Consider the following 13,381-nt stretch of genomic DNA (forward strand, 5'->3'; position numbering starts at 1 on the left):
AAAGCTCTTGGTGTCTCTCTCCATTGAAACTGTGCATGAGGGAATTAGGATGTCTGAGGCACAAATATAAATCACTTTTTCCTCACCACCCCCTGACACGGTCCTGTAGGACGGGGTTGATACGGCGTAAACTGCTCGGATCAAGGCAGCCCCTCTGACACCCACAGCTGCTCCCAGGAGAACCACAGGGCTTCATTTCCTGCAGTTTTCCTCCTGTTTCCTTCGTGGAGGCAACCAAAATATTCCAGGTTTGGCAGGGATGGTTAGAGGGCAAATAACACAAGCAGAAATGCCCATGCAATTTTTGTGGGAGACCATTGACCTGGAATGTTCGGTTATCGCTCAGTGACATTGTGGGGTTTCTCTTTGAAAAGTTAAGAGCAATGTATTTGATATGGAGATATTTGTGCTAAAACATGATGAAACATCATCTCTTATCCCTTTAAAAACATCCAGCTTTACTCAGGGAATGGTGAAGCCCTGGCACAGGTTCCCTGAGGGTGCCCAAGGCCAGGTAGGACAGGGCTTGGAGCAGCCTGGGATAGTGGAAGGTGTCCCTACCCATGGCAGGGGGTGAGATGGGATGGTCTCTGACCTTCAAGCCAAACCACTCTGGGATTCCATGATTTCAGGCTCCACCAGGATGCCAAGCCCAGACTTTCTGTGCAAATGCTTTGTGTAACAGTGTTAGGTACTTCAGGTCCCACCTGGTTTTATTTTTAAGCTCAGGGACAGGGATAACAAACAGGGTGTGTTAAAGAGTCACCGGGGTGCCCCATAAAATCCCAGTAAAGCAGCAGAGAACAAGCTCTGCTGGGGAGCAGGAAAGAGGGGAGCATGGCTGTGGAGCATGTTTTCTGCTTTTATGTTGTAATTCGACTTCCTAGAGGGAAAATGAAGGAATGTGAAGAAAGAAAACCAGCCCTGGGTGGCTTCACTGCCACGTCCAGTGGGAAATTGTCCTCAAAGAACCTGCACATGCACCTTTAGTGCCGTTTTGGAGGCACTGCAAAATTGGAAAATGGAATGGATTTCTAAGATGCTTCCTACTCTCCCTGCCTGAATTCTCCACATGGGAATTCAGGTGGAGTTGGCACCATCCCTTTGCCACCAGGAGCTGTTTCTGAGAGTCACCAAAAGACTGCCAGCCAATGAGATTGGTGCCCAGGATATTCTCATTTTGGGGTGGTTTATTGCATATTTTAATTTTTATTATTTTATCTATGGCTGATGGTTGTAAATCTCCTCCTCAAATTTGATTTATCCATCTGTCCAGAATGCCAGGAACCTTTGTGGGCACTGGATGTGGGTGAGGGTAGTTTGGTATATTTTCCCTGACCACTGTAACCCATTTCCTACCTGCCCCATGGCACAAATTCCCCTAATTTTGGGTGACAGCTGCCTACTTACTGCTATTAGATTCCTGGAAACACCAAATATTCCCTAAATCTTCTTTATCAATCAGACCAAGACTGATAATGACAGGCTTGATGCCCTGTACTGGGCCATGAGACTGATGGGATGGAAGAAAGAAGAATTGTCTCAAGGGAAGCAAATGGTTTCAGTAAAGGGCCATAAATGCAAATTTAAGTACTCTTTCTAGTAATGCTGGTCTATTATTACAGCCTAAAGGAAGTTCATTTAATTAATAATTAAGCTCTTCAAGTTACTCTTAGCATGAATTTTAGTGTCAGGAATGGCCAGGAATAGGTTTTATGATGCGGCTGTGAGGGAGAACTGACAGCAGCATAAAAAAGGTGAACGTTTTGCCAAAATCATTGACCAAAAAAGGCAAAATAATATACCAAAAATACCACACCAAAAAAATACCAAAATCCAGAGTTCTGGGAAGTCTCAGCAAGCCCAGCTTGCTATTTAAAGACAGAAAAAGCAAAGTCCATTACAGCCATCAGAGTTTCTCTTTGCTTTAATGGGACAGCACAGAGGTGATAATTATTTTTCATAGGAATTCCCTGCCTACCAAACTCCTGATAGCTCCAGCTGACCTTTGGGAGGCTCTCCAATTCTACAAATTCCATGTGCTGCAATGAGAATTAAAACCCTGTACCCAGGTCCTCCCTGCCCAGTGGGTGCCACCAATGGAACGTCCTGGACCAGCATCCTGGACAGCACCAGGATCCCGCTGGGGCCCTGCCCCCCTCTGAAAATGGGTTTTCCTGTGCTCTGGGTAAAGTTTATCCCCTTCCTGTTGCATTTTCCATGCTGTAGTAATGATGATTATCCCACTGGGAATATTGGGATCATAACCCACAAAACATTGATGAAGTGCTTTGGATTTTCTGCCACAGAAATGCAAAATCTTGTTGATGGTGTATATATTTTTTTCCTCAGATATTCTTTTATTTTTAACAATTGAAATGATTAGGAATGACTTGGTGTTGTATCCTGTTTTCTCCAAGCTCCTCTTTTCTCCTCCTGAATTGTCTGGGGGTTGTGGTTCACAACTTTATTTGGTTTTCTTTTTAATCTCTGATTTAACTTGGCTCAAAACCTCTTTGTGTATTTACCCCAAGTGACTCACAGAGCAATTCTGTCTCACATCTCTGTTTAGGGGTAAGCAGTTGTGTCTTCAGAGTGCAGAAAGGAAAAATATCTTAATTCATATTATTAATTGAAATGTATTAATTTCTGAGGCTTATTGGTTTCTGCCCACCTGGGTGAATACTTTAGAGCATAAATGGAACAGTATTGTTGATGAAAAATATTCTCATATTCTATAATTCACAGTAATTTAAAAATGATAATACATTTTTATTATTGCTCTAAATATAATCTCTGAAAGATTAATAAAATTTGTGTTTTCCAGCCTTTTTTTTTTTTGCTGGATAGGGCTGTGAGATCTGGGTTTGGGGAGATGAGCACAACCCTTGCTGCTGTGCTCTGTGATTGATCCAAGGAATGGAAGATTTGGGTTGAGTTCTCATGAGCTGTGAGACCTTGAGCAGTCTGACTGCACAAAACTAACAACCCACATGCTCAGGGTCAGGGTCAAGGAGAGTTTTTTATTTTATTCCATGATGTCATCAGAGAAGGGACATAACAAGTTGTTATTTTTTTATATTTTTAAGCCCGTATAGGTGAATAAAAGCAGAATAGAAGCAGAGTTGTTGTACAAGAGGAGAATGATACAATAATTCAGGATAATCCAATGATTTAGAATGAGCCAATGATTCAGAATAAAGGAATGAAAATATGAGTAGAATCATAGAATATCCTGAGTTGGAAGGGACTCTTAAGGATCATGGAAGTCCAACTCCTGGCCCTGCACAAGGCATCCCCCCAGTAATTCCACCAACAATAAGTTATAATAATTCTAATAAATTATGATTACATAATTTTGAGAGTTTTCCTGCCAAAATACTCAAGGAGAAAATATTCTGGATTAGATGTTTCTTAGTGTTGGCTTTTTTAAGAGGATTTGAACTCCATGGGCTGATTTTTTGGGGAGGGTGAGGAAGCTGCTCCTTCCTAGGATAATCATCTCTGTCTGGTCTTCCTCAGATCCCCCTTCTGCTCCAGCCTTTCTCACCAAATCTATTGCCTGTGTACATGGGCAATATTCAAAATAGAAGGAAAAGTGCTATTTAAGAATTTCCAACCTTTGAAATCTTGAAACTTCCTTCTCTACAACCTTCCTTAGCAGTGAAAGTAATTAGTGAAATGGGCAGTGTTGTCTCATATCTGTGTCCACATTAAGTATTTTTAGGGTGTGAATTTTTAGAAGTTTGGAAAGCCCTAAGATAAAATTTGAAGTTAATTTTCCAGGCAAAATTTAACTACAAGACACATTTAAAAATTTGTTTCCTTGCAACAGCATTTCCATGGAGAAGGGGATTTGCATTGTGCAAATATTTAGGTAACATTGGGATGTAAAGGATCTAATTAGTGATTTTGTGAAAAAATTATTTGCTGTTTCAATGCCCTGAGTGGAGCCCAAGTGGTGCTGGCTGCCCCAAAAATTCCAAATTATTGGGATGAACCCCAGTAAAAACCAGTTCCAGAGACATCCAACTCCCAACGACGGAAAGGAGTGAACAATAAAAATCGGTGACATTTTACTGTTGCTGATTTATCTCCAATTCAGGCTGCTTAGCTTAACTTAACTTAACCACAGCCAGAGTATTTGCTCAAGCCCTGAGCTGACAAGAATAGAGCACTGGCCATTATTCCTGCTGGGGAGTCAGGGGGTTGAGCCATCCATCCTGCAATTCCTTGAATTCCCAAAGCTTTTCACGCGGCTTCCTCAAGGACAGCGCTCACGTCTCAGGCGCTGCGGTGACAGATGGGATGCAACGTGTCATGTGATGGATAACGCCGGAGCCGCGGCGCTTAATCCTTCTAATACTAATAGCAGCATTATCATAGAGATTTATGAGAATGTCAGTTCCAAGTTCCCAGTTCCATTCATGGGTTTTTAAAACTTCAGCTGCAAAAAACATGCATCCATCCCATTAATTCTAATTATCATGGTTCATCTTCTCAGCAGTTTTGTACTCCGGAACCTTTCAGTGCAAATTAACGTACCAAAAAAGTGTATTAATTAATATTTGTAGCTTTTAATTTCTGCAAGAGTGTTGTCTGGAAGCAGCTGGCAGTACAGGGCCACTGCTATTGAATCTTTGCCAAACAAGTGCAGATGTAATTTTGTTATCTCTTGCTTAGTCATTTACGCAAATTAATTTGAACAATTAGCCTTTTACTGGTCCTTCATGAATCATGCAAAAGGGATCTGCCAAAAAATTGCTACTTGACAGAAAACAATTGGTTAACGTTGTAAATCTTCCAAAAAGGTATTGCTGTGTTTGGGATAAAGGAGAACTTCAGGAACAATCTTGGTGGTTGTATTTTTCTTTAGTATGCCTTATCTATTGCACCTATTGCTGAGGAACAAAAATTCTGAAACAAGATTAGGCAGCAGAAATTTGGGAATTTTTGGATGAAAACCAAAAATGTGAAGTTCCTTGCCTGGATGTTGCATTGACTTCACTGCTCTCAGAGCTGTGCTGATGCTTTACAGAGAGGAGGTCGGTGCTGAGGTCACCCCAAAAAGAAAAGATTTACTCATTATTTGACAAAACACCCAAATCTCTCATTTCTTTGGACAGCACTGTAAAGGAAATGCATTACCTCACGGAAATATCTCTCTTCTCTAAGTAAAAGAGGCTTCCACATAAGAGCTCAAACTTTTGTTTAATTAATGTGAAGCATCTCAACTCCTCTGTGGAGGCTGGGTTTGAATGACAGGAAACTCAGATGTTTCATTGCTCTTTTCTTAAATATCAAACTGAGTTTTCACCAGATAATCAAACTTACCAGCAGACGGTGCCATCCGGAGACTCTGAGTAGTGCTGTCAGTGGAAATCTGTCTCAGATGCTGTTATTGTAAACACCCTCTTTTACTTTTTTCCCCTCAACATTTTTACATATATCCTTTCAGTTTAAATTGCATTGCACAAATATGAGCTTGGTGATGGATATTCCTAATTTACAGCCAACTTGTTACCTGTCCCTCTGATTTCCCTGCTGAGACAGTTCTTGCAGTTTTGGAAGGTGCGTGCTGTAATGTTCTCTCGGTGAATTAAATAGAATTAATGGTCAGCTGCATCCAGAACCATATAGTCAATGTAGTAATAATATATAGATATATAAATAATGATTAAACTGACATATTTAAATAAAACAGTACAATTTTGTCCATCTCATCATTCATCTTGACAGGACATCAATTTTTCAGAACAGGTAAACTTTTTCTTGGGACAGTAACAGGACCATCCCATTTTGCCTGAAATTTTGACTGCAGCTGTGGGAGCAAGTTCAGAATTAAATATTCCTTTTGTGGCAATCACACTGGAGCTCAAACGAGCACTGACTCTTCATTAGCTGAGCCAGGCAGCCCTGTGCAAATTCCATCACTCCGGCAGGGTAAGGTAGGGGTCCCTTTCCCTCTAATTGTTTTTTCCAAGCTGCGATTTCACAGCCTGTATTGTTATTTCCATTTGTCCATTTGATTGTGGAGAGAAGAGACCAGATGTTGTGTGACAAATCATAGCTATTTGCAATCTGTTGGAATTCTTATAAATTGTACCAGGGATCATTTTCTGATAACTGATCCTGCAATCACTTGTGCACGTGCATCACTTAGAGCACGAGATGTCCTATTGAAGATTGTGGATCTATTCATGTGCCTCAATTAAACAGGCACCACGGGCATTTGTGGGAATGTTTGTGGTGGGAAATCCGTGGATATTTGGAACTTGGTTCACCGTGGCGCCAATTTCCATTCCATCAAACCCCACGTTATTGTTACACCGTAAAGCTCAAAACCGCCTCACGGTTTTTTATTATAATTAGGGTACGTAGGGCTCAAAATTTGGCTGAATATTATCCTGCAGCAGAGTGATCCAATTTTGTTTGCTGAATCGTAATTCCCAACAAATAGTTCCTTCAGGAAAGTGCATCCAGCCCAGCCCTGTTATCCGTCTGTTTTTAGGGGCTGCGGCTAATCAGAGAAGTGGTCTCTCACTGCCACACTGAGAAGAATGAAGTTAGTTCCTCTGTAATTGAAAGTATCAGTAGTAAACTTGGCTGGAGCTTGATTAATGGTATATTAAAATCAGAGTCTTCGTGGTGAGTGCTGGATAAGGAGTTTTGGGCAAATTACTTGGTTACTGGGAAACCTTTAAATTTTAATCATGGAGACACTTCAGCATCATTAGGAACTGAAAAGGACAATGGGCACTGGAGGAAGTTATGTGAATTGATGTGCTTTTCAATCTCTTCTTCTGTGGGGCTGTTGAGTGATGCATGGGCTGCAATCGAGGATGCTCTTGCTCCCCATGCCCCTGATTGCTGTTGTTATAATTTAGTGTTATCCAGTTCTTTATGATCATGGAAATCAGATGAGTTATTTGCAAAAGACGGAAGGTTTCAGAATAAGAAAATGTGCTTTAAGAGCTTGGATTGTCTGCAGTTTGTCTGGATGTGGGGGGGAGGCTGCACCCTGTGTTTAGAACAAATGGAAATAGGAAAACAGGCTCTTTAACACACATTTATTCTTTAATGTGATAATAATACAAATCTCAAACCTACATTTACACCTCACTTTGAGATCCATTCTTGACTAGAGAGCTTGTGCCATGTATTGGCTCATGTGTGTGATTATCTATATTTATATTTAGATAATATAATTATATTTATTTATTTTTCTATACTTATATTTAGATAATATATTTATATTTAGATAATATATTTCTTATCTATGTTGTCTATATTCATTAGTCATATATTTATCCATATTTACAGAGACATGAGCTTCTGCAATAGCACTTTATGAGGATCCACATCTTTATGTGGGATGTAAATCTCTCTCCTGGCTGACAGATCCAAATCAGAGTGCCAATAAATCCGGGGCACTCAAGCCCTCACAAATTTTGGACCTACCTGGGATTTTGGAGCAACTCTAAAGATGTCAGGATCTCATTTCCAATGTCATGGAATAGACAAGAAATGCTCAACATACTCAAAGTGACAGCAAGTGCTACAGAATTCCCCTAGTTTTTCCGGGGAAGTATACAATGGAATTGGGTTTATAAAGTGAGCCCTGTAATTTAAATTTAAAGTAATTTTTTTGCCTCCACTACCAAAGCAAAACCTTTCTCCTTCCTAAAGATGTCCTGCAGACATATTCTCTCAATAGCCTGAATTTATCTGTAGCCAGTTCATGTTTGCACCAACCTTGCCTAGTGATTTAAACTACTTTTAGCCAAGTGTTCATTCAGTTTACTGGCCTAAACAAATGACTTTGTTTCATTCTTATCACTTAAGAGAGGTTGGACTTTTTCCCAAGTATCGTTTTCCATATTTTGATGAATTTTCCTCCTGCCTGTGAACAGTCTGCAGCACCAGACAACACCAACATGGTGCTTGCAAAATAATGGGAATATTCTCCTGTTTTAAATGAGAATATTTTTCCTTTCCCATCATAAGATGCACCCACCATTTGTGCTCATGTTGCATCAGTGAAATCTTTGCCTTCTTCTTCCATTTCCAAAAACAAACTCAAAACCACCAATGATTCATTCCTAAATTCCTGAATTGGAAGTTTTGTGCTCCTAAATCTTATCCTATGTCTGTCATTGAAGTCCCCAGATAATTTCATTTACCTGACGTCCGAAATTCCTCAGAGTAGTCGCTGCTTTCCAAATTCATGTCAGGAAAAACAATTTAATTGGTGTAGTCGCATCCTCTGTCAAATTAATTATCAAAATTGTTCAATAGGATCAGTTCTGACACCTGAGCAATGTAGGATTAACAACCATTTGTCCAAAGTCACTTTGGAGTGCTGTGAAGGAAAAGGTCTAAATGCCACTGTGCTCTCCAGAGGAACATCCATTTTCTTTCTAAAGGAAAATATGTACTAGGGAATTTTAGGCTGGGAAAAGTGGTTTATTTCCAGCAAAGACAGAACTTGCTGCAACAAAATATTTGCAGAAAAAGAAACTGCATTTTGCAATATTTGCACCAGTCATCATTGGAGAAGGTGGTTGGGAATGATCCCTGTTCCTATGGGATGCAGGAATCCCAAATCTCAGCTGTTGGCCTTAAAAAGGCACAATAACCAGCTACAATATTCCCCTGGGAATATCCCATTCACCCATTCACTGAGTTTCTTGCTGATGCATTTTAGAAACATTGTTAAAATGAAGGGAATTTTCATGTAGGAGGATACCATTTTTCATCCAAAATAGCCACAGGCTGGAAATCTTGCCACAGAAAACAAACTGCCAGACCAAAATGTGAGAGAAAGAGACATATCCAGGCATGGTGAGTTGTGCTTTTTGATTTTTTTTTTCTGTTTCTTTTAATAGATAATGTGTAGTTAGGAACTGAGAATAGTAGAACAAGTCCTAGGGAGGTTATGGATTTAATGGGAGGGGACGAAGCTGTTGTGGGAACATATTGTTTATTAAATTTTCTCATTCAGATGTTTATTGTATGATTTATGGTGACTTAAGCTTATTATATTCCCCTTTCTAATTTGTCATGTAATCATTGTGTACAACCAATTAATACATCCAGAACAGATAGAAACACTGGGAGAAACCCCTTGACCAACCAATTGACCTTTGTTTACAGTGCAAGACTTAAATTTCAACAGTATCAGGTCATTCCCTATCTCTAGATCTATAGAATATGGAGATATGGTGTGTGCAAAACAGATTTCACAAATATTTTTGAAGTTCAGGACTCACTGGGTCATTTACAGGGAGTTTTGGATTTCACACTCCTCATTTTATGTTTGCACAGCCCAAGAGTGAGCTGAAAACTGGAGACAAATCTGAGGCCTCTAAAAATGCCGTGCTTATCTAATGTAGTTTAGATTTGTCTTATCAGCCTTGCAGAAGAGGAGTGTCTGTGGGACAGGCTGGGGTTATTGATCAGCTTCAAAATGTTCATGAAGATGTCTGAAAAGCTGAAAGGAGAGTCTGTGTTAAGGGGGTGCTCAGCAGCTGCAGGAGGGGCTGGAGTTCTGCCTGGTGGGAAGCCCTGGAATCGAGGGCCAGTCCATGGCATTACATGGGGTCACTTCCCAAAGCCACCTCTTTTTTATAACTATGGCTATTCAGAGTTCACTCTTCCATTTTTCCATTTAGTTTTCCATTTTCCATTTATTTTTCCATTTTCCCCTTTTCCTTCTCCTTTTTTCCCCCTTCCCTTCCCTTCCCTTCCCTTCCCTTCCCTTCCCTTCCCTTCCCTTCCCTTCCCTTCCCTTCCCTTCCCTTCCCTTCCCTTCCCTTCCCTTCCCTTCCCTTCCCTTCCCTTCCCTTCCCTTCCCTTCCCCTAATAATTAACACAATTCTCTTAATAACAAAATTATTGTAATAATTAATTTCAAATATTCATCTGGTCCTGTCTCACCCCCAGGTTTCTCCCATTCTCCTCCCCATCCCACGGAGAGGGAAGGAGCAGGTGGCTGTGTGGGATTCAGCTGCTGGCTGAGGTTAAACCATGACAATATCTCTCAATTTCTTTGTCTTTCTTTGTCACCACATCACTGGGAGAGGAGAGAAATCAGGAAAAAAAATAACTTGATTAAAGATCCATCACAAATTAATGAACGAAAGTGCAATCCTGGCACTTCATGCTAGAATGGAACATTTTAAAAAATCATGAAGAGAGACATAAGAACACTAGAAAAGTTTGGATTGGGGCATAAAATTTCTTTGGAAGACTCTGTGCTAATCAAGAGCAAATGTAAGAATCCCTCAGGCTGAAAGGGCAGCGAGTGACTGTTATTTGTTACATTGAAGGTTTTCAATCAGCATTTTCCAAACGTGGTTTCTCATTATGATAATGATGATGGGATTAATTATCACCACGAGAACAAGTGATAATGGCACTTTGAACTGTGTTTGTCACCACATGACACGGGCTGTTGGTTGTTTTTTACATTCCCAGGACCTGGAGAGGTGCTGGCTTTGGCACTGGGAAAGGAAGTGTCCAGCTGGGCAGGAGGTGTCAGGGGAGGACAAACCTGGCAGCCTCCTCACCTGTTGGGAAATCACCAGGAAAATAACTGGAATTACTCCTTGGGATTAACACTCAGCTGCAGCAAATTATTAAATTAAATATTTGCTTGTTTTCTAAGAAATAATGCTGTCACAATGGCTGAATTTCTAAAATTTATAGAACTATTATCAAATTTCAGAAGTTTGTTTCAGCCTATGCTGGAGATGGAACTTAAACCAGAGTGGTGGGGAAAGAGAGGCAAGTGAGGGAATAAATCCATGGGAATACCCCTAATTAACCCCTGGGGATAAATCCATGGATCCCAGAACATTTCCCCGCAGCAGGAGCAGTGTGGGGTGGCTGACAGAGCAAAACACTATTGGAAAATATTGGAAATTTTCCATTGGTGATCTGTACCCAGTGAATATTTCAGAGAAATATTTAAAACAGAAAGTGAAAATGTATCAAGATATGATGGGCCACTGAGAATTATTGGGAATTGGAAATTTGTGAGGTAATCTGGCCTTAGCATGAGATGTCCTTTACAATCAAACTGTTCCTAAATCACAGTGTGGATAATTCTGAAAAAATAAGGAACTTCTGATTCTCCTGCATACATTTGATAAATCTGTTGACAAAAAAATTACTTGAATTTTTTTTCAATGAAGTATTTAACATTTATCTGCTGTTTATGTGACTTCCAGAAGCTTTTTTTTTTTTTTTTTTTTTTTTTTTTTTTTATTCCTGAAGACCTCACTATTTGTTGCAATTTGTTTTCATATGAATGGTTACCCATGTGGAAGAATGTGCTCTGGAACTTTTTCCTTGTAATTAAATTAATTCAGGGGACACGGAAGCAGCTCCTGGTGCTCTTTAGCTTCTCTTACTTTAGTAACTAATTAATATACAACTGACACACACGTACTCAGCTTTCATAATGTTATCTGATTAATAAGCAATAACCACCACAGTAAATCAAAATTAAATGCCTACTTATGGCAGTGAGTTTAGAACTCTCCTGCCTAGAGACTTTCCATTGATTGATTCATTAAATATTTCATTGACAGATGAAAAGAAGAGGAAAAAAATCCTTGTGAGCAGCTTTGCCTTTTGTTTTACAGGGGAAGGTTTAGACCATTGGTTCACTGAAGAAGTTAAAGTTCTGCAAAGGGTCTTGGGTGGCTGAAAAACCAGATGAAAGCAGGGGTGGGTTGTACTCCAGGCAGTGCTGGAAAGAGGGATCCCAGAACAATAAATCATTCCCTGAATTTATGAGTATATTTTGTGGATAATTAGTTCCCTGCTGGAACTACCAAAATCCTGCCAGTGGTTTCAAGGAAGGTACTAGAAGCTTGATAAAGGGTGGAGAAATAAAATATCTCCAAAAAGTTGGAAGAAGAGAGGAGCAGCCTTCTTCCTACCTCTGGAGGAGAAATTTAAGCACTTAATTCCCAAGAAAATTCACTAAACCCTGCTTTTCCTATGGACCTCCCCGTCAACAACATCAAAATGAGTTGACAACCCTTGGTTTTAGGGTCACAGATGAAAGTTCAGAAAAGATTGCTTTCTAAATGATTCTTTTTAGGAGGAAGCTTTCTCTTCCAGCTATACCAGACTATTTTGGCTGCTTCCTGCTGCAAATGAAAAATTTACTTGTACTTTAACAAATATATTTCTTGCTGGTGCAAAGAAACCTGTGCCAGGTATGAGAGATACATATTCAGGATTATATTATTATTATTTAGAACCATATTTCTCACAAATGGCAGATGGACAGCCATATTCACCACTTAAGAATTAAATTTGTAGCTCCAAGATTTTTCATAAGTTCCCATTGCAATGCTCTTGGCATTTTACACTCATTATGTTGCACAAAGTGTTCATTACACCATGACACCTTGAACAATGAAGGCCAAATGTGCAGCATGATCAGTTCAAGGAGCTGTAGGTGGGTAAGTGAAGGAATGTGTGGGTTTGGGAAAGCAGAGGGTTAATATTATATCTTACTTTAGGAATAAAAATAATTTTCTGCAGAAAATGAGGTGTAATTACGTGATAAACAACAGTTCTTTTCATTTCAAAAGTTACAAGTTAGAAGAAATTTGATTTTTTATTTTGGTTGGTTTGCTGTTTAATGTTTCTATGACTTGGCACTTATTTACAGCCTGCTTTTTATCTTCAATTATTTTTTTACCTGGTGTTGAAGGCTATTCATTATGAAATAGAATAAAGCCAGTGAAATAGCATATGGAAATTGCTTTTCAGTTCATGGTTAGCCTCTACTTAGGGTAAACTTTTGTACAAAAAAATGTTTTGTCTCTGATCTTCTCCAGTAAGGAGATTTTAGCTGTAAAAAAAAGCTGTTCCAAGGATCAGAATCTAACACAATGATTATTTTTTTTTTTTTACTTTACAGTGAAACTTTATCTTTTTGTCGCTACGTTAACCTGAAAACCATAAAGATACATCTTCGTTTTCCTTTAAGCTTCTTCTCCCAGTCATTCCTTTTTAACTCATTCCTATAATAATCCCTTTCCAGCACCACCAGTGACAGCAAAACCTATGAGGGTTTTCAAATTCAATAACCAGGCCTGGAAAGGAGGCATCCCTCATCTCAGCCTCAGCTGAGTAACTGCAGATCCTTAACATTACCCTCTACACTGGAGGTCCTCGGAGCCATCAATCTGCTGGAAATGTGCTGACAGCTCCGAGCGGTTCCGCGGCGTCTGAGCCGCTCCAGGAGCGCTGAGATCACCGCCGGAGCCGTGACTGACGAGCTCGGGGTGAGGACTCTGCCCCTGCAGCTCTGAGCACACGTGTTGGGCAGCTCTGGGCACGTGGGAGAGATCCG

Source organism: Lonchura striata, chromosome 8, assembly GCF_046129695.1.
Source record: "Lonchura striata isolate bLonStr1 chromosome 8, bLonStr1.mat, whole genome shotgun sequence".
In the NCBI taxonomy this organism is placed as follows: Eukaryota; Metazoa; Chordata; class Aves; order Passeriformes; family Estrildidae; genus Lonchura; species Lonchura striata.